This window comes from Symphalangus syndactylus, chromosome 12 (assembly GCF_028878055.3).
Source record: "Symphalangus syndactylus isolate Jambi chromosome 12, NHGRI_mSymSyn1-v2.1_pri, whole genome shotgun sequence".
Lineage (NCBI taxonomy): Eukaryota > Metazoa > Chordata > Mammalia > Primates > Hylobatidae > Symphalangus > Symphalangus syndactylus.
The window spans coordinates 31,301,328-31,324,876 of record NC_072441.2 but is presented as its reverse complement, the minus strand read 5'-3'; the positions used below and the strand labels follow the sequence as shown (position 1 = coordinate 31,324,876).

General features: G+C 33.8%; 1 protein-coding gene across 1 annotated transcript in view; it reads left to right on the top strand.

Annotated features, from left to right (window-relative positions):
• PIGK (phosphatidylinositol glycan anchor biosynthesis class K) overlaps positions 1-23,549 on the top strand; it is a 132,194-nt gene that overhangs the window by 67,267 nt on the left and 41,378 nt on the right. The gene's annotated exons all lie outside the window — the stretch shown is intronic.

The window sequence follows — 23,549 nt, the reverse complement described above, 5'->3', positions numbered from 1 at the left end:
CATTTTTAAAGGTAAAATACTTTATTAGAAATAAATAATGGGTCAGTCAATAGCTACTTTCTTGAAATATATAATGGCATACCATGAAACTTTGTTATCTGTGATTATCTGTTGCTATCTATTAGAAACACACTATAGGGAACTTTTTTTGGATTGAAAAATGGCAATATATATAATTACAACAATTTTCAAAATTTCAAGGATTTGTGATTGAGCTTATGAATGTTGTAGGAATAAATTCAAACACTGGCACAAGATGCTTTTCTTTGATTCTAGTTACAACAGTTTCTTTTTTTTATTGATATATATTATTTGTACATATTTTTGGGGTACATGTGATATTTTGATACCTGTGTACAGTGTTTAATGATTAAATCAGGGTAACTGGGATATCCATCACCTCAGACATTTGTCTTTTCTTTGTGTTGGGTACATTACTATTTTTTTCTAGATATTTTGAAATATGCAATAAATTGTTAACAATAATTTCCCTACTATACTATCAAATACTAGAACTTATATCTTCTATCTAACTGTATTTTTATATTCCTTAACCAACTTCTCTTCATTCTCCTCCCAAACACTTTCCCTACCCAGCCTCTGGTCTACCCTCTACCTCCTTGACATCCACTCGTTTTGCTCCCACATGTGAATGAGAATATGTGATGTTTGTCTTTCTGTGCCTGGCATATTTCACTTAACAATAACTTCCAGTTCCATCTGTGTTGTTACAAATAACAAGATTTCATTTTTTTTCATAGCTGAATAACATTTTATTGTGTATATGTACATTTTCCTTTTCCATTAATCTGTTGATGGACACATCTTGATTCCATACCTTGGCTATTGTGAATACTGCTGCAATAGACATGGGAGTGCAGATAACTCTTCAGTATACTGATTTCCGTTCTTCTGGATATGTAGCTAGATGTGGGATTGCTGGATCATATGGTAGTTTTATTTTTAATTTTTTGAGCAACCTCTGTACTGTTTTCTATGACTGTACTATTTTGCATTCCCACCAGTAGTGTATGAGTAGTTCCCTTCCTCCACATCCTTGCCAGCATTTGTTATTTTTTGGTCTTTTTTATAAGCTAACTGAGGTGAGATGATATCTTGTAGTTTTGATTTGCATTTCTTTGATGATTAGTGATTTTGAGCATTTTTTCACATACCTGTTGTCTTCTTTTGTGAAATGTCTATTCAGATGATTTGCCCATTTTATAATTAGATTTTTTTTTTTTTTTTGCTATTGAGTTGTTTCAAATTCCTTATATCTTCTGGTTATTAATTGCTTGTCAGATGGATGAATTGCAAATATTTTCTCTCATTCTGTATGTTGTCTCTTCACCTTAAACATTGTTTCCTTTGCTATGCAGAAGCTTTTTAGCTTGATGTAATTTCATTTATCTATTTTTGCTTTTGTCGCCTATGGCTTTTGAGGTTTTACCTAAAAAATTTCTGCCCAGAATAATGTCCTGGAATGTTTCCCCAGTGTTTCCTTTTAGTAGTTTCACAGTTTCAGGTCTTAGATTTAAGTCTTTAATCCATTTTGATTTGATTTTGGGATATGGTGAAAGATGGGGATCTAGTTTCATTCTTCTGCATATGGATATCCAGTTTTCCCAGCACGATTATTATACAGAGTGTCCTTTCCCAATGTATATTCTTGGCACCTTTGTTGGAAATGAGTTGGCTGTAAGTGCTTGGATTTATTTCTGAGTTTTCTATTTGTTCTATTGGTCTATGTGTCTGTTTTTATCCCTATACCATGCTGTTTTGATTACCGTAGCTATGTAGTATAATTTGAAATCAAATAGTGTGATGCTTCCAGCTTTGTTCTTCTTGCTCAGGGTTGCTTTAGCTATTCTGGGTCTTTTGTGGTTCCATAGAAATTTTAGGGTTGATTGTTCTATTTATATGAAAAGTGCCATTGGAATTTTGATAGAGATTGCATATGTATAGATCAATAAATATACTTCTTTGGGTAGTATGGACATTTTAGCAATGTATTTCGTGCAATCCATGAGCATGGGATGTCTTCCCATTTTTTGTGTCTTCTTCAATTTATTTAATCAGCTTTGTGTAGTTTTTCCTGTAGAGATCTTTCGCTTTGGCAAAATTTATTCCTAGATTATTTTTTCCTTTGGTAGGTATTGCAAGTGAGATTGCTTTCTTGATGCCTTTTTCAGATTGATAACTGTTGGATAAAAATGCTACTGATTTCTGTATGTTGATTTTATATCCTAAAATTTTACTGAATTTGTTTATCAGTTCTAAGAATTTTTTGGTGGACTCTTTAGGTTTTTTTTAAATGTAAGATCATGTTGTCTGCACACAAAGATAATTTGACTTCTTCCTTTCCAATTTGGACACGCTTTATTTCTTTCTCTTGCCTAATTGCTCTGGCTCGGAATTCCAGTACTATGTTGGATAGAAGTGATGAGAGTGAACATTCTTATCTTGTTCTAGATCTTAGTGGAAAGTCTTGCAGTTGTTCCGCATTAAGTATGATATTAGCTGTGGGTTTGTTATGTATGGCCTTTATCATGTTGATGTATGTTCCTTCTAATCCAGTTTGTTGAGAGTTTTTACATGAAGGGATGCTGAATTTTACTGAATGCTTTTTCAGCATCTATTGAAATTATCATATGGATTTTGTCCTTGATTCTGTTGATCGTGTATCATGTTTATTGATTTGCATGTATTGAACCATTATTGCATATCTGGGATGAATCCCACTTGATCATGATGGAATGGTCTTTTTTTAATATGCTGTGGAATTCAGTTTGCTAGTATTTTGTGGAGGATTTCTGCATTTATGTTCATCAAAGATATTGGCCTTTAGATTTTTTATGTGTGTGTGTGGTGGCCTTGTCTGGTTTTGTGATCAGGGTAATGCTAGCCTCATAGATGAATTTGGAAGTATTCCCTCCTTCAGTTTTTTTGAAATAGTTTGAGTAGACTTGGTATTAGTTCTTTAAATGTTTGGCAGAATTCAGTAGTGAATCCATCAGGTCCTGGGCTTTTCTTTGATGGGAGATTTTTTACTACTGTTTTGATCTTGTTACTCATTATTGGTCTGTTTAGATTTTCTATTTCTTTCTGGTTCAATGATGGTAGGTTTTATGTGTCCAGGATTTTATATGTTTCTTCTAGATTTTCCAATTTTTTCGGCATGTGCTTGTTCATGATATTCTCTAATGAGTTTTTGTATTTCTGTGGTATCAGTTGAAATGTTTCCTTTTTTATCCCTGATTTTATTTATTTGGGCTCTTAATCTTTTTTCTTAGTCTAACTACAGGTTTGTCAATTTTATCTTTTCAAAAAACTAACAGTTTGCTTTGTTGATGTTTTATATATTTTTTAGTCTCAATTTCTTTTTCTTTCTTTTTTTTTTTTTTTTTTTTTTTTGAGATTGGGTCTTGCTCTGTTGCTCAGGCTAGTCTGGAACTCCTGGGCTCAAGTGATCCTTTTGCCTCAGCCTCCCACATAACTGGGACTACAGACATGCACCACCACAGCAGGCCAATTTGTTTTTATTTTTTGTAGAGATGGAGGTCTCTGTATGTTGCCTAGGCTGGTCTCGAACTCCTGGGCTCAAACGATCCTCCCACCTTGGCCTCCCAAAGTGCTGGGGTTACAAGTGTAAGCCACTGCACCCAGTCTGATCCTTATTTCTTTTCTTCTACTAATTTTGGATTTGTTTTGCTCTTGATTTTTGAGTTCTTTAAGTTGCATAGTTAGGTTGTTTATTTGAAATCTTTCTTTTTGATGTAGGCGTTTATTGCTATAAACTTTCCTTTTAATACTACTTTTGCTGTATCCCATATTCTGATATGTTGTGTTTGTATTTTCATTTGTTTCAAGACATTTTTAAATTTTCTTCTTAATTTCTCCATTGACCCATTTGTTATTCAGGAGAATGTTATTTCCATGTATTTGTATAGTTTTCCAAAGGTCCTCTTGTTATTGACTTTTAGGTTTTTTTTTTATAGTCAGAAAAAGATACTTGAAATGATTTCAGCTTTTTTGAATTTGTTGAGACTTGTTTTGTGACCTAACATATGGTCTATCCTGGATAATGTTTTATGTGCTGATGAGGAAAATGTATAATCTGCAGCAGCTGACTGAAATATTCTATAAATGTCTATTAGGTCCATTTGGTCTACAGTATAGACTCCAATACTTCTTTGTAGATTTTCTGCTTGGATGATCTGTCTGTTGTTAAAAGTGGGGTGTTGAAATACTATTATTGTATTACAGTTTGCCTCTTCCTTTAGATCTAATCATATTTGCTTTATATTTGGGTAATACTGCAATGTGTATATACATATTTACTATTATTATATTCTCTTGCTAAATTGACTCCTTTATCATTATATGATGACCTTCTTTGTTTCTTTTTATGGTTTTTGACTTAAAGTCTGTTTTATCTGATACAAGCATTGCTACTCATGTTCTTTTTTGGTTTTCATTTACATAAAATATCTTTTTCCATTTGTTCATTTTTTGTCTGTATCTTTATAGGTGAAGTGAGTTTCTTGTAGGCAACATATAGGTGGGTCTTGTTTTTTAATACAGTCAGTCATGTCTTTTAATTATGATGTCTTTTAATTGGAGAATTTAGTCAATTTATATTCAGTATTATTGATAGGTAAGGGCTTACTGTAGCCATTTTGTTATTTGTTTTCTAGTTATTTTATAACTCCTCTCTTCCTTTTTTTCTATTTTCCTTTGCGATTAAATGATTTTCCCTGGTGGTATGTTTTAATTCATTGCTTTTTGCTTTTAGTGTATCTATTATAGGTTTTTGCTTTGTGGTTACCATTAGGTTCATTAAAAATCGTATAGTTCTAATAAGTTATTTAAAACTGATATGGCCGGGCGTGGTGGCTCACGCCTGTACTCCCAGCACTTTGGGAGGCCAAGGTGGGTGGATCACTAGGTCAGGAGATCAACACCATTCTGGCCAACATGGTGAAACCCCGTCTCTACTAAAAATACAAAAAAATTAGCCGAGCGTGGCAGTGCACGCCTGTAGTCCCAGCTACTCAAGAGGGTGAGGCAGGATAATTGCTTGAACCCAGGAGGCGTGGGCTGCAGTAAGCCGAGTTAGTGCCACTGCACTCCAGCCTGGCGACAGAGCGAGACTCTGTCTCAAAAAAAAAAAAAAGACCAAAAACTGATACTAATGTAACTTCAATCACCAAAAAAGAGAAAAGAAGCAAACAAACAAACCAAAACCTGTGCACATTAACTCCTTCTCCGCCGACATTTTGAATTTTTCATGTCACAATTTGCATTTTTTTAATATTGCCTATCTTGACAAATTGTTTTGTTACATGTTCTGGAAGAATGGAATTTTGGCTCTTAAATTATTTGTATGTATTAGCACAGTAGCAAAAATTGTCATTGCTGAAGATGTTGTTTTTAATCAAGGAGAAAATTACTTTAAATATCACAGCCAGATAGCAAGCACTGTTGAATTAGAGCACCCTCTAGTGTTTATAAATAAATTTTATTTACAATATTGCTATTTACCAGATGGCTTCATAATTATTGGTGTACTTTATTCAGTTAATTTATGAGAATCAGGCTCCCAGTGGTTCAGGAATTTTTACATAGATGCTACAAATATTATCTCATTGTATGTAGGTGCTATTTGCATGCAAATATGAATGGCAATCCGAAGTTTATTTAGAGAAGTATATAATGAGAGATCAGATATCATAAAAAACTATTTTATTAAGGAAATTATAGGCTGGAGTATATATGCATTTTAAAAAATCTTAGGTTAAATTATCAATACACTGTTATTAAAATTGACAGAAATACTTTCTACACATATTAGGGAAACAATGGAGTCTGTTGGTTCAGTTATTCATATTTTATATTTTGTGTAGTACACTAGAGTAAAATCAGATACGATGGAGAACGTTAGTACATAAAACTGATTGGGAGTACCTATATGAAATAAGAATTGTTTTTATGTGTCTTCTGAAACTTAGATATGTTAAGTAAGATAAAGTTACATAGTAACAACCCTTTGTTTCTGCGTATGTCTTACTAATTGTGTTGTAATTTCTTTGCAAGAGCAGATGAGGTAAAATAAGGACTGATTGTAATAAGCTTTGCTTACGTAACTTGATTTGAAACAGCTTCATCGTAGTATACATAGGCTGGCTTTGGATAAGTATGCAGACAGATAAACTGTCTTCCTCTTCAAAGAGCTGGGTTTTTTAGAAACTGGTGGTAATTCTGTGTCAGCAAACCTTTTACTCAGGTTACCAGTTTTGTATCTTTTCTGTATTAGGAAGATATCCTCCAGGTTGTGACTGTAAACATTTTGCACATTTTAGTGTTACCAAATTTGTAGAAGTCTAAATTCTATAGAATTACCTAAGGAAAAACAATCTAAGACATTATGAACCCTAAACACTCACCTTTTATCTTAGTGGGTTAGAAGATACTTACCTAGTCTGAATTTTTCTCCCCTCCCCTCACCTCCCCTCCCGTTCCCTCCTCTCCCCTCCTGATATGGTTTGGCTCTGTGTCCCCACCCAAATCTCATCTTGAATTTTACTTCCCTAATTCCCATGTGTTGTGGGAGGGACCTGGTGGGAGATAATTGAATCATGGGGGTGGTTTCCCCCATACTGTTCTCATGGTAGTGAATAAGTCTCATGAGATCTGATGGCTTTATAAGGGGCTTCTGCTTTCGCTCCCCTCTCATTCTCTCTTACTGCCACCAAGTAAGAAGTGCCTTTTGCCATCTGCCATGATTGTGAGGCCTCCCTAGCTATGAGGAACTGTGAGTCTATTAAACCTATTTTTCTTCCAAGTCTTGAGTATGTCTTTTCAGCAGTGTGAAAACAGACTAATACACCTCCCCTCCCTTCCTCCCTGTCTCTCCCTTCTTTCCCTCACCTTCCCTCACAGGATCTTTCTCTCTTGCCTATGCAGAGTCATAGCTCACTGTGCCCTTGAACTTTCAGGCTTAGGTGATCCTCCCACCTCAGTCTCCCAAGTAGCTGGGACTACAAGCTCAAGCTGCCATGCCTGGCTAATTTTTCTTTTACTTTTTTTTTTTTAGATGGAGTCTCGCTCTGTCGCCCAGGCTGGAGTGCAGTGGCGCAATCTTGGCTCACTGCAACCTCGCCTCCCAGGTTCTAGCAATTCTCCTGCCGTAGCCTCCTGAGTAGCTGGGACTACAGGTGCATGCTGCCATGCCTGGCTAATTTTTTTGTGTTTTAATAGAGACGAGGTTTCACCGTGTTGCCCAGGCTGGCCTGGAACTCCTGAGCTCAGGCAATCCACCTGCCTCTGCCTCCCAAAGTGCTGGGATTACAGGCGTGAGCCATCTTGCCAGGCCTCTTTGACATTTTTTTGTAGAGACAGGGTCTTGCTATGTTATCCAGGCTGACCTAAAACTCCTGGCCTCAGGCAATCCTCCTGCTTGGGTCTCCCAAAGCACTGGGATTACAGGCATGAGCTATGGTGCCAAGCCTCATTTTCTTAGTGATGTCTTTGGAAGGGTAGAAATTTAAATGTTGGTGAAATCCACTTGTTTTTTCTTTATGCTTAGTACCTATTATGCAAGCAGTCTTTGCTTAACCAGGGTCATTAGGATTTTCTTGTTCTCTTCTAGAGGTTTTATAGTTTTAGCTTTTATGCGTAGGCCTGTGATCCATTTTGAATTAATTTTTGAGTATTGTGTGAGGCAGAGGTTAAGGTTCATTTTTTTTTCCATATGGACATCCAAATATTCCAGTAACATTTGTCGGAAAAATTACAGATGGTCTCCAACTTCCTTACAATGGTTCGACTTATCATTTTTGACTTCATAGTGGGTTTATCATGTTATTAAATTCATTTTCAATTTACAGTATTTTTTATTTACAATGAGTTTATTGGGACATAACTCCATCATAAGTTGAGCAGCATCTGTATTTATTCCTCATTAAATTATGTTGATCCCTTTGTCAAAAAATCATTTTGAGGTCTACTTCTGGACTTTATTTTGTTGCATTGTAATATTTCTATCTTTATACCAGTATTACATTCTTGATTATTGTAGTTTTATAGAAACTTCTTAAATTATATAAGTCCTCCAAATTTTTTTTTTCATTTTCAAGGTTGCTTTCAGTGTTCTAGGTTCTTTGCATTTTCATATAAGTTTATGAATCAGCTTGTAGGTTTCTTAAAGTAAAAAAGGAAAAAGAATAAAAGCCTACTGGGATTTTGATTGGGATCGAATTAACTTTATATTGGGCTGTATCACAGCTTAACAATATTGAGTCCTCACAATCCGTGAGTATATCTCTGCAGTTATTTAGATCTCATGTAATTTCTCTATATTGTTTTATTGTAGATATTTCCTACACACTTTATTAAATTTATTCCTAAACATTTTGTATGTTATTTTTTAAACATTACATTTGTTTGTTGCTCAAATGCAGAAGTATTACAATTGATTTTATATTGACTATTTTTCTGAGATCTTATTGATTTGGGGTCAACCCAATTCCAATCAAAACCCCAGCAGGCTTTTTATTTTTTTATTTTTCGGTAGAGATTGACAAGCTGATTCCAAAATTTATATGGAAATGTAAAGGACCTACTATAGTATATATTATATTATTGAACATATGGATTCTAGTCTATTTATAATATTTACTAGGAAATTAAATCAAAAGTTAAATTTACATATTCAATAGTAACATCTCTTTGAGATTTGGGTAAAATTGATTGTGAAGAATATGAAACTATGATCACATGATTCGCTTAAAATTGCTCATAGTAAATTGATACAATTATAAAACTGTATGAACCAAAAATTCACCAAAATGGTTCAAGTAACAGTTGACAGGATTTCTCCTTTACTTTTCTACATCTTACTATATTTTTCAAAGTGATTAATTTACTCATCAGTATAATCCCACATTATCTTAGCATTTTATTTTGTCATTTATTTTATATTGTTATTTATAGCTGTTTGTCACTTCAGTTATTCAAGAAATTTCAGAAATTAGATGTGATTCGTTTGATTTATAAAGGCACCAAAACATAATTAAATTGCTCATTTTGTTATTTTGCATATATATAAAGTTCTTATTGTTATAGTTTCAAAATGGATTGGTCACGTCATGGGTAGTTTTTTGTTTTTGTTTTTTAGCAGTTTATTTCACTGCCCTATCTGTAATTAACAAAAACATCAACTGAGTTGCTTTATGACTTTTAAGAAATCAGTATATATAAATAGTATAGCACAACATAGTACCATATCCCTTTGTGTTAATAAAACATCTCTAAATATAAATTGTCAAATATGTTTACTAGGAGTAGTAGTTTCCAACTAATGTTTATTAATATTTTTAAATATGTCAAAGCAAAGTTAATTTTAATTTAAACAGTAAATGCATAGCACCTAAACTTTTTGATTGTATAAAATCTACAAATCATATGATATTTATAAAACAATTAGAGGCAAACCCATTTGGATTTTTAGAGGATAAAGTTCTGTATCATATGGAAAAATAAATTATGTGACCTTTAAGGTTTCTTTTAGTTCTTTGATTTATGTCTTTTTGATTTATGTGACTCTTCTGATCTTTGCACTGATTGTAATATTATTGTTCCACTCCACTAAATTAAATCTTATCATTCTAAATGAGTTAACAGACTTATTGTCTACTATTTGACATTATAGGGGATATTACAATATAATAATAAAAGCAAAGTCATTGGAATCAATAAGCTCCTAAATTCAGATCCTCTGCCATTTACTAGCTATGTAACCTTGGGCAAATTACTGGACCTCTTCTGTTCTCAGTTTCTACATCTGTAAAATGAGAATAATAACTCTACCTCATATAGTTATTAAAGTAATTTTTATTTTGCTTAGAAAGCACTTGATTCTATGCCTCAAATATAGTAAAGCACTAAGTGTTAAGTATTATTGAGAGAACTTATCTCACACACTGATAAAAATTAATTATTGCTGGAATTCTATTTGAACTGCATTTTAGCCATTTAGCTGATTATCAATTCTGCTTTCAGTAATATAAACTAGTTATTTCATATTTGGAGGATTCTCATTTATAGAAATACTATACAGAATTGGGAAATTGTGTTGTACCAGAAGATGGCAGTAGTATCATATATTTGTACATAGGGAACGGTCTTGATTTTTTTTTAAATGCTGGAGATCAAGGTAGGTTATACCTTCAAATAAATTATGATTGTTATTTTTTTCAGGAAACTGGTAGAGAAAAATAATTTTGATATTGAATTGTCAGTTTATAAAGGTTGGTAAAAATTTCTCTCTGTATGTAAGTTTTTTTTTTATATGGCTTTTATTATGGGGGGGAAATGGACCTGGTAAATGATACAGACCTGCGTTCTTTGCTTATGATATCCTTTATGTTGGATACCAATTTTGGGTCACAAAAACTTTTTATAAAGGATGGTAAAAATTTCTCTCTATGTGTAAGTGTAGGCTTTAAAAAACCTAACAATATGGAATTTTATCTATGAAATAGGTGAATCTATCAGATACTTATGGCATATTTTTAGATATTAGTTTCCATGTTATTAAATACTTGACCAAGAAATTGAAGGGTCAAAAAAAGTTAAGGGGTGTTTGTGTGTGAGGATTGTTTATTACTAATTAGTAATAAGGCAATCTTTATTTCTAGCTTATCATTGGGGAAAGTGTATTCCATTTTAAAAATTGATTGATATAATAATACTTTAGGATTGTAGCTGTTAGGTAAAACAAGAGGGAAAAGACATTTACATTAGTATATAAATCTGTAATCCCATTTCAGAAATGTCAATTTCTGTTGACATAATGGTGTGCCTTGCTAACTGGTTTTCAAATATTCTACAAGTGAAGTATGGCCAAATTGCTCCCTCCTAGTGCGAAAAGAAACTTTTAAGGCAACATCATCTAGTAGAAAGAGCATGGAGATGAATGGACTTGCATTCACATTTTGCTTTTTTTGGGTACCCAATATGGTTTGACTCTGTGTTCCCACTCAAATCTCATCTGGAATTGTAATCCCCATGTGTTGAGAGAAGGAGGAAGGTGATTGGGTCATGGGTGTGATTTCCCCCATGCCGTTCTTGTGATAGTGAGTGGGTTCTTATAAGATCTGATGGTTTTATAAGTGTCTGGCCTTTCCCTGCTTGCACTTCTCTCTCCTGCCACCATATGAGGAAGGTCCTTGCTTCCCCTTTGCCTTCTGCCATGATCGTAAGTTTCCTAAGGCCTCCCCAGCCATGTGGAAGTGTGAGTCAATTAAAACTCTTTCCTTTATAAATTACCCAGCTTGAGTATTTTTCTATAGCAGCGTGAAAATGGACTAATACAGTACCTTATTTAATCTCTCTAAGACTCAGATACTTTATCTGTCATAGGGTGATCTACTCTCTACCTTCTGAGTTATTTTGAAGATTGAGGGTAGAGTATATAAAATGAACATGCTTTGTCAATGCCTTTTTAAAAGTGTGCCATCTAAAGCTCATCACAGTCATATTGATGTCTTCCTCCAGTGCAAGAGATACAATGAGCAATACAATGCCATCTTTATTTGGTGTATTATAGTTCTGTTTCTATAGCTTGTTTTGTGTTTTTATCAGCCATGCCATCTATAGCCCATTCTGACAGGAATTACCAGCCTGGCTTTCCCATACTTACCAGTGTAGCTGACTTAACAAAACAAAACAAAAAACAACTCAATTTCAGGATTTATGCCTATTTCTTTATATTTTTATCTTACTAGTGTTAATTCAATATTATAGCCTATTAGTCTTTTTTAATACTCATTCTGACATTGCAATATTAGCATTGAACTATTTATGGCTTTTATTGTGGGGGAAAACTGGACCTGGTAAATGATACGGACCTGTGGTCTTTGCTCGTGATATCCTTTATGTTGGATACCAATTTTGGGTCACAGCTGTTAACTTTTATTTATTAGAAAACTGATTTCTCAGGGCTTAATCAAAAAAATCAAAATTTAATGATAAATATTTTTTGAATAATGCCAAAGTGGACCTAAAAAGTCAAAGTAAGGTTATTTGTGTGAGCTTTTATTAAATTGATATAGTAAATATTGTTTAAAGTATGTTTTTCTACAGATGTTATAGATAAATTACTATCAAGTAATTAAAGATTTTCATTTTGAAATTATTTTTCTCATAAAAATAAAGGAAAATCAGGGGACTTACCAACACTGACAAGCTGTATTATGCTCCATCTTTCTCTGCTTTAAATGCATTCATTATATACAAAGTTCTTGTTATACTCAAAGATATTCCAGACTTGGTACTTTCTTTAATTTGATGAAATTGTGACTTATTATTCTGAAAGTACTTTCACTAAGGGAAGCGTGCAGCTTATATTGTATGGAATGCCTTTTTCAGTTCCTTCATTTTAACTTCAATATTAAGGGCCATTCTCTGTTCCTTATCTGATGGCATCAGCTTCTAATATTAATATGTTCTAGTATGATTTCCCAAGAAGTAAAGAGCAGAGAAAATAATGAAATATAAGAGTTCTTAGGATATGATCTCAAAATACCTATGTCACATGATAACTAAGTGTGCTGGCTGAGAATTATGTTGTACTACACTGCAAGTAGTAATGGACTTAGTTTGCTTGGCCTGAACTATATTGCCAGCTAGAGATTCAGAGATACTTGGTAAGCAGTTTAAACTGGGTTTGATTAAAATTAATATATTTAATTTTTATAATGTTTATTTATAGCAAAGATGTGTATATTTAGAGCATGTATATTGAGAGATGGAGCAAGAAAATAGTATTTTATATTTCTCTTAGGTGATTTAAAGATTGCATGCTTTATAGCAATCTTTGATACTTTTCCTTTAAGGTACTGAAACAGGTGATAAGGAACTATACGGTGTGACATAAAGTTGTAACTACTGTAATTGCTATGCATAAGCAAGATATTTAAAAGGTTATATCTAACTAAAGGGAAAGCTCAAACTTACGCTTTAAAAAATAAGTGATGTTCACAGTGATTTCTCTTTTGCATGTAAAAACACTGATACGTATCTTCTAAATCATAGAAAATGATTAAAATTAATCTCATATGGTTTTAGTGTCAAATGTAGTTTTTTTTTGTTTTTTTGTTTTTCTGCTATTTCTTTGAAAATTATACATAGTAAAACGTTGAATATCCAGAAATTAGGTAACTTCTGGTAATAAAAGAGTACATGACGTTCCCATGAGTTAACACTGAATATGAAAAAACCCACTTTTACCTTAGATATTGTATTAGGTCGTTCTTGCACTGCTATAAAGAAATACCTGAGACTGGGTAATTGGCTTATTGTTCTGCAGTCTGTACAGGAAGCATAGGGGTATCTACTTTTGCGGAGGCATCAGGAAGCTTCCAATTATGGTAGGAGGCAAATGGGGAACAGGCACATCATATGGTGAGAATAGGAAGGAGAACAGGAGCAAGTGTAAGTGAGTGGGGCAGGGGGGTTGGGAGAGAGTGAGAGCAAGAGAGAGGGAGGGAGAAAGGGGAGGGTTTGGGAGAGAGTGCAAGAGAGAAAGAGAGTGAGTGTGAGCATGCACTGGGGAGGTGCCACACACTTTTAAACGACCATATCTTGCGGGAACTCACTCACTATGGTGAAGACAGCACCAAACCATGAGGGATCTGCCCCCATGACCCAAACACCTTCCATCAGGCCCCACCTCCAGCATTGGGGATTACAGTTCAACCTGATATTTGAGCAGGGACAAATATCTAAACTGTATCAGATATAAAAATACAGCTTGAATTCAGTAGCCTTTGGCATTCATAGTTTCACATTTCATTAGAAGGAAACATTTCTCAATAAAAGAACACCCTGTAATATTAGAATGAGATACAACATTTCACTTTCTCAGAACAAGAAATTAATGTAAATGAGTTTAGAGGGATGGTTTGAAGTTAATAATAAAGAATAATCAATTTACTTCACTTTTGTAATGTTGCTGACAGGATTTTTCTGAAAATTATCCTGTTATGAGATACCTAGATGCTCTATAAATTATATTTTAAAAAGATCTTTTTAAATACTTAGCTGAGCTGCCAAGAAAGTAAGTGTATAGAGACAAACAACATTTGATGAATAGCATTGCTGGCTTCTTCCAGATTGAAGCAGAGCTGGTGGCACCCCCTCATTCAGTGGTAAGGACTACATGGGTTCCACTTCCTACAGTGTTTCTAGATAGTAACAGCTGGTATTCTAAACATGCAGCTTCCCTGAGCAGTTGGCAGCAAGTTCAGACTCAGTCTCCTTTTGCAAGGACGCTATAGATTTACTTTAAAAAGAGGGAGTGTCAATGGGAGCCCTTTCTTGCTTTAGGGCTGTCACGTGATTTAGGGTTGTAATTTCCTTCTTGATCCAACCCATGGTGTTTCCAGCTGCACCTTCATCTAAAGAAACCTTTACAGGGGACCGTGTGCCTTATCCTGCTGTTGGCCTTTTTATCTAGGAGCAGAAAGTTTTCACAGGAGCCTGTTGCTGAACAGTGGCTCACAACAGAGGAAGCTCTGCTTTGCTCAACGGTAGGGAAATCTCTTGGGAAAAAAACACATAGACGCTAAAACCCAAGTGCTGAATGAAGGTGGAAGGCAGGACTGCCTAAGTGATATGTACTAATATAGAAACCTAGAGTTTTGAGTTAGAATGGCTTTGTGTGAGGGTTAGGACAAAAGACTGGATCCATTTGTTGACAGTTGAGCTTAAGACCTCTGCATAAAACCATTAACTTCTAAGGCTTTACCCTCAATCAGAGAGTGGGCTGGAATAAAATCTAACAGCCTGAAAGGAAGAAAATAAGGACATTTCTCTGCCTTGGCTAGAGATGTGGGGGTAAAAGAGGCTTCCCTGGGAATATGTAATCAGTCATACTCTCACGTGATTTAACGTGGTTAACCTTCTTGGCCCAAGAAATTTAAAGTTGAGCAATTCAGTTGAAGTGATACTAGACTGATAGCATCCCAAAGCAAGACAGAAGCAAACTCAAATTCGATTTGGGTATCATTCTCAATTGAGGTTCCTCAGGATCCTCACAGATTAAGGTGTTCATATTCTTAAATTATAGACAATTTGAGAAAGCAAGCTAATCCCGTGAGAGTATTAGTTTTCTATTGCTGTATAACAAGCTACCACAAACTCAGCAGTGCAAGACAACACCCGTATACTATCTCACAGTATCTGTAGGTTGGAAGTGTGGGTACAGGTTAGCTGGGTCCTTTACCTAAAGTCTCACAGGCCGAAAAAGACCACCTGATACCGTGGTCTCATCTGAGGCTTGGCGTCCTCTTCCAAGCTCACTCATTGTTGACAAAATTCAGCTCCTTGCACATGTAGGGCTGAAATCCCATTTTCTTATGAGTATTAACCAAACACTATCCATAGCTCCTATAAACTGTCTTAGGTCCTTGCCTCATGGCCCCTCCAAAGGCAGTTCACAGTATGGCCGTTTGTGTCTTCAAAACCTGCAGTAGAGTCTCTCCTATTTTGAATCTGTCTAACTTTAGGAAGGGCATGGTCTCTTTTAATGGTTTGCCTGGTTAGGTCAAGCCCACTCAGGACAGTCTCCTTCTGATTAACTAAATGTGAACTGATTTCAGACCTTAATTATATTTGCAAAATTCCCTCACTTTTGTCATGTAACATAACCTTTTCATAGGAGTGAAGTTTATCATACTCACAGTCCTGCCTATGCTCCAGGAAAGTGGACAATACAGTGCATATGAATACCAAGGGATAAGAATCTTGAGGGTCATCTTAGAATTTTGCTTACCACAATACAGAATAATCAGGAGAATTAGACCTATAAGAACATTAGATACATGAATTATCAATTACAAAATACAAAATAACCATTTAAATTATTTTTTGAAATAAAAGAAGTTGGGCGTGGTGGCTCATTCCTGTAATCCCAGCACTTTGGGAGGCCGAAGTGGACAAATCACTTGAGGTTAGTAGTTTGCGACCAGCCTGGCCAACATGGTGAAACCCCGTCTCTACTAAAAATACAAAAATTAGCCGGGTGTGGTGGTATGCACCTGTAATCCCAGCTACTTGGGAGGCTGAGGCAGGAAGACTGCTGGAATCCAGGAGGTGGAGGTTGCAGTGAGCCAAGATCGTGCCATCGCACTCCAGCCTGGGTGACAAGAGTGAGACTCCGTCTCAAAATAAAATAAAATACAAATAAAAGAGGAAAATGAGATAAAATAAAAATAAAAGAAGGAAATGAAGGATTACACAGGATTACAACATGATAAAGAATGATGAGGCATATTTGGAAAAGGCCAAATAGACTTTCATATTTGTAAACCACAATTATTCAAATTAAAGATGTAATAAACAGATTAAATAGTAGACATATTATTGAGGTATTGACACATCACAAACCATTCCAAAACTTAATATCTTTAAATAACAACTACATATTTAGCTTTTGATTCTGAGGGTTGACAATTTAGGATGGGCTCAACCTGCATGGTTCTTCTAGTTTATATTGTGCTTTCTCAGCATTTGTCATCTTTGGGTTGAGTGAGTGACTTCTGATTTTGGCCATACTATCTCACATTTCTGGGGCTTTTGATGTTGGTTCAGCTCCCATGTGGTCCTTTATCCTCCATGAGGCTATCCACGGGGGTCCCAAAAGCGTGCAAGACGTTTTGTGGCCTAGATTTGAAACTGGAGCCCTGTTATTCTTGCTGCATCCTGTTGTGCAGAAGGAATCACAAATCCAAGTAAAATTCAAGGGCTGGAAAAACAGACTATATCTTTTCTTAGAAGGAACTACAAAGTCGTATCTCAAAAAGGTATGAATAGATACAGGAAGGAGCAAAAGATTTTAATGGTTTTTGTAAGATTACTCATACTTGAAAGGAGAATTAGTAAAATAAGATAGATCTAAAGAAATAACTCAGTATGAAATATAGACAGAGAGATGGAAAGTGTTAAGACAGGTTATGAGACATGAAGATAATACTGGAAACTGTTAGCTATGTCTAATTAGAGTTCCAGGGAGAAGAAAATATAGAATGACCAAAAGGAAATATAAGAGATAATGGCTTATACTTTTGCATTTTGAAGGTAGTTCAACAAATCCAAAGCACAGTACACAGGGTTTATACTTCATGTGAGCATTTTAGAACTCCCTAAGTACATAAGAGATTTAAAAATCAGTCAAAGAGAAAAATGGTATCTACAATGCGTAACAACTAAGTTGACAGCAAACATCTTAATAGCAACAGCGGAAACCAAAAGATACATACCAATAAAGTACTGAGAGAAAATTACTATTAGCTTAGAATTTAAGCTAGCTAAACTACCATTAAAGACTGAATGAAAAATAAGGACATTTTCAAATATGCAAAAGCTGAAAGTGTTTGGTGTCAACACACCTTAATACCTAAAGGGATGCACTTTTGAAAACGGAAAATGAACCAGAAAAGAGGTCTGAGTGTAAGTAGGAATGCTGTAATAAATTGGTAAAATGTGAGTAAATTTAAGCAAAAACTGAATATATTTTATAATTATGATGATAATGACAATGATAATAATTATTTGGGGGAGCAAGATAAACCAAAGTATTAATGTATTTAATAACAACATTGTGTAAGAGAAGAGGAAGTGATTGGTTAAAGTATTCTGGAGTTTCAGCTTTTTTTTTTTTTCCTTTGGGAAAAGGGTTGTAAATTTTAATAGCTTTAGACAGTGAGGAAAGTATGCAGTTTACATTTTTAGAGTGATTAATAAATGAATAGAAATAGAGGAAATAAGATCAGAAACATTGCAGGAGAAAAAATGAAATTAAAAAATCAATGAGAAAGCAGTAAAGGAGTGAAGAGAAATAATGCTAATTTTGTAATCACAATTTAAGTGAATAATAAGTTTATAACAGAATACTGTATTAGGATAAAAAGAGGCATAACTACAGACAGAAAATATAATGATATTAAATAGTTGAAAATGAAAGGATTACCAGGCAACTGCTCACCAAAAGAAAGCTTAAATACTTACAGCGTATAATGTATACATAGTATATATACGTATATGTGTATACACATAGTACATAGTACATAGAGTATATAACATACAACATTATTAATCATAAGCAAGGTAACTAAGTAAAGGTTTATCTCATCAGGAAGAGAAAAGCATGTTAAACTCTTAATTACTTAGTAATATAACCACAAAATATTTAAAACAAATGTACATATTTAAAAAACAGATTGATAAGTTTATCATTGTAATGGAATATTTCAGTATTACATTATCAGAAGCCAATAAAAGATCCATCCAAAAGTTTTAAAATTAAAAATGTAAGCAACATAATCTATAAACTTGAGCCAAGAAATTGAACAATTAGGGAATAAACATTCTCTTTAAGACCAACTGTAATGTTTACAAATATTAACCAATACTAGGCCAAAAGAGTAAGTCTTAATAACGTAAAGTGTTGGAATCTTAAGGAGCATTTTTTTTTTGGATCACAGTGTAATAGTTACAATCATGAGTAAAAAAGAATTGTTTAAAACATATGTTTGGGAATTTGAAAACACTCTTTGAATAATTCTTAGAGTAATATTTAAAAGCCTATGAAAATTTAAAAAATAGGTGGGACTAAGTGATAATGAAAATACCAAAAGTAGTAGTGTACAATTTCTACTTCTGAACAGGATGAAATCATTTGCAGTAGGCTTATGAGCTCACCAAGAACAATTAGGAAAGGCAGATTAAAGCGTATTTTTAAAAATATCAGATGTAGAAGCAATGAGGACTGAGAATCTAAAAATCCAGATTTGGGGAAACTTCTCAGAGATGAGCTGAGAATCTGTAGCCAATTTTTCTCTGTAATCATTCGCCAATTCTGGGAGTAGACCAAAGGTTGAGAATCTGGGCTTGGCAGTGGGCCACTGCTAGAGTATAGAGAAATTTCACCAGCAACATTTTTGGTGACTGTTAGGCTAGAGTGACAAAATTGTCATTTACTCAAAACAACTTTCCTTTTCAAGATATTTGCCTCAATCATATTACCAATTTTCCTTTCAAAATACTTGCCAAATTCTAAAACTAAAGGGAAGCTAAATTACTAAGCAAAAAACATCTGATAACCAGAGCTATGAATTTACTAGTCTTGTATTACTGAGGAGATAAACATCTTCAGGATGAGAGCCCCTTAAGAACATACCAGGTAAGAGTTGACAGCTGTGGAGACTGTGGTGAACTAATGCTGACAGTTTCTAGCCACTTTTTTCTCTTGGGTACACTTGCTTTTTCCGGGTGCAGCAAAAGCAGAAGTCAGCAGACTACGGCCCATGGGCCAAATCTTCTTGTTGCCTATTTTTTAAAATAAAGATTTATTGGAAAACAGCCTTATTCATTGATTTACATATCATCATGGCTGCTTTCATACTATGATGATTGAGGTGATTAGTTGCATAGAAAAGTCACATACCTCTGCGCTACAGGTGAGAATTTGGGCTTGGCCTCTGTTAAAGGGTTACTAACGGGGACAGAGTGATCAGTACAGCTTTTGGTAGTTCAGTGAGGCTGGCATGCCAAATTCTTAAGCTGTGCAGTACAATAGTCCAAAAATGTAAGTCAGAAACCTTTGAAAAGTATAGTAGAAATTGCTATAGTCTTACTCTCTGTGTTGAGACAAAGACCTGCCAGGCTTTCAACTAAAAACCTTGGAGGGCCTCACCATTAGAATAGGGCCACATTAAGGTGTAATGAGTTAGTTTTATCAAAATTTTCAGGTGGTCTAAATTCAGCTCAGTCCCTGAATGAGTAAAAGTGATCAGAGTATCACTCTTAACTGCCCAGCAGAGGAACACATGGGCCTTCTTAAGTGGAAAATAACACTGTATATAACCTTTCTTAAGTATGCAGTTTCCTATACCCATCAATTAAAAATTACTAGTACACCGTCATCATATACCAAGAGAAAAACAAAAAAAAACAGAATATAGAAGAAACTCAGAAGTGATTCAGAACTTGGAGGTAGTAGACGAAAACTTTAAAATAACTATGTTTAAGATGTTCAAGAAAATAGGAAAAATATTCTTGAAAATAGATGAAAAGGTGGGGAGTTTCACCAGAGAATATAACTAAAATAATGAACATTCTAGTATTGAAAAATATAGTATCCGAAATTAAGAACTCAATCGATGGCTTCACAGCAAATTGGATACAGAAAATGATGGAGTTAGTGTACTTGAAGACAGTACAATAGAAAATATTGAAAATGAAGCACAGAAAAGACAAACAGAAAAGAGTACAAGACATATTAGACGCAGAAAAATGGTCCAACATGTGTGTAAATAACGTCTCAAACTAGATGACAGATTGAAAATAAGAACAGACAATATTTCAAGTGATAATAAACATTTTCCTAAACTAATGAAATATATCGGACCACATATTCAGTTAATTCATTGTAAGCAAAATGAATGTAAAGAAAACCACAATTTGGCACATCATAGTCAAAATGCTGAAAAAACATAGAGAACAAATTTAAAAGCCTGACAGAGAAGGAAAGCCTGACATTATCTTTAATACTGACATATTATTACAATGAGAGCCATAAAACAATAGACTGACATGTTTAAAGTGGTGAGAGGAAGAAAACTTTTAACCTATCATTCTCTACCCAGCAAAAATATCTTACATAAATGAAGATGAAATCAAGATGTTTTTCAGACAAAGAATTTGTTGCCAATGCACTTGAAATAAAATAAAACTAAATGAAAATCTTCAGCCAGAAATAAAATGATTAGAAAGAGAAACAACAAAATTCAGTAAAGAATGAAAAGAGCCAGAATCAGTAAATATATCAGTTAAAATAATTGACTATTAATCAGACAAAAGAACCCCACAATCTTGTTGAGTTTAAAGTATTTGTAGAATTAAAATATATGACAATAATAAGGTCAAAGGCAGGAGGACAAATGGAGTCAAAGTGTTGTAAGGTGCTACTATTATTGAAGAAATGGTAATGTTTAACAGTTTGATTAGACTACCAGGTCCAAGTTGGGTGTTCTCATGTCCAAGGTAATTGTTACAATAATGGTAAAAATACACCTATCAAGTTGATAGCAGAAAAAAAGGTTTAATAAAATATTTGGCTGATTCAAAAGAAGAAAAAGGAAATTCAAACAGATGGGAGATAGAAAATAGGTAGTAGTTGTAAATCCAGCTGTATCACTTATTACATTAAATATAATTGGACCAAGTACCCTATTTCAAAGAAAAAAGTGGTCATACTAAATTAAAAACATAACCTAAAAATGTGCTATTTACATGAGACATTTTCAATATAAGGATATAAAAATCACTTTAGATGTGGCTAACGTAATATTTAGATTTAGAAAAAAAGTAAGTAAAAGAAATAAATTAAGCCTTCAACTGAAAGATATTGCTCGTTTTTTAATTGTATAAAACATGTACCCTTTCCCAACAAACTGCAAACAAGACAGCAGGCTTAGATGGTTTTTATTTACATTTGACATTTATTAACCACTTGAGGTGCTGACATAATATGAACAGAATAAAAAAGCTTCCTACCTCATTCGGTGGAACGAATATAATTCTGAAACCAAAACTAGACAAAGAGAGAATGAAAAAAATAGAGAACCAGCCTCACTTGTCATCACAGATGTACAAATCTTAAATACAATTCAAATTCAGTAATGTATAAATAAAAACATTTCATGACCAAATAGAAATTATCTTAAAATTACAGGAATGATTCAGGATTAGAAAATATATTAGTGTATTTCATCATATCAATACATTAAATGAGAAATATTTTGTAATTATTTCAATAGATACAGAAAAAACATTTGAATAAAATCATTAATCATAAATGATAATGTTTTTTAAAAAGGCAGTGTGGCTTAGACACTGCACATAAATGGGAGATAATAAAGGGAATGTGTCTAAAGCTAGCAGCAAACTTTATATAGTGTGAAATTATAGAAGCATTTCGATGAAAATCAGGGATGAGATAAGAATACATGCTATAATCCCATCTATTTGTTACTGCACAAAAAGTCTCAACTAATGGAGTAAGGAAAAGAAATAGGAGGTGTGAGGATCAGGAACTCCCCCTTCCTCTTTTTCACAGATGCTATATAATAGAAAAATCTAAGTGAATCTACCAATATTAAATTTAATGAGAGAGTTTAGTAAGATTGATTGCCAGATAAAAGATCATTACATGGAAATCAATAGTATATATTCCTATATTATTTATATATAATAGATATATGCATGTATCTGTAGATAATGAAAAGCAACAAAAGCTATAAGCCACCCGATTATACATCTTAAAAGATGTACATCTTCTTTATGGAGACAAAATAAAATTAATTATAGATCATAAAGGAACACCTATAAATGGAGAGGTGGAACATGTTTAGGAATGAGAAGAATAAATTATCATATAATTTTATCTAAATTATCTGTAAATAAATACAATTCAATTTCTCTTAAACTTCCAGTATTTAATAAATACCCAACACTATTCTAAGCACTTTGAAGTTATTAACTTGTTTAATCCTCAAAACAGCTGTGGAGTATGTGGTAATTTTATATGTGACTACAGATGTGGAGAGGTTTATATCTGGTCACACAACTCATAAGTGGAAGTGCTAGCTGTCTGACCCCAGGTATGCTCTCTTAACTATTACTACATTCTGCCTTTCTAGGATTCTTCATGGAACTTAATAAGCTGGCTATCAAATTCGTGTGGACTAGTAAAGGAACAAAAAGCTAAAGCCATTTGGATGACTAAGGAGTATGAACAGTAGTGGTGGGAGAGGCATTTAGTCTATCTGACACCAGGATTTTCTGTTTTAAAGTTGTGATGAGTCAGATAATGTGATACTGGTTCAGATTAGGTAAATACATATACAACATATTATAAAGCCCCCAAAGAGACTCTTGCATAACAATATATGTATGATAGATATGGTTTTACTTGGAGGAAAGGATAGGTAAGTCAAAAAATTCTATGTTGAAGCAATTGGTTTGCCATGGAGAAACAAATAAAATTAGATTTCCCCTTTACACTGTACGTAAAAACAAAATACAAATGGATTAAAGATAAAAATGCAAAAAGAAAACATCAGAATTATTGCAGAATGTCTTTTTTTTTTTTTTTTTTTGCTTAGGAGTAGGGAAAGGTGTCACACTACTCAAATTACAGCTAATAAAAAAAGATTGTCAAAGATTAATGAAATAGAATATCATATATAGCAAAAAAAGACAATGCAAACAAAGTTGAAAGAGAAGAAAAAGTGTGGTGACGTTATTTGTAACATCTATTTCAAAGAATTTCTGTCTAGATTATCGAAATAACTCTACATATTAATTTTTTAAAAGACAAACCAAATATAAGAAAAAAGAAATACAGTTTAAGAAGAGGAAAAGACTCATGTTAGTGATCACCTAAAGGTGATTTTAGAAGGGAAATGAACATTAAAACAATG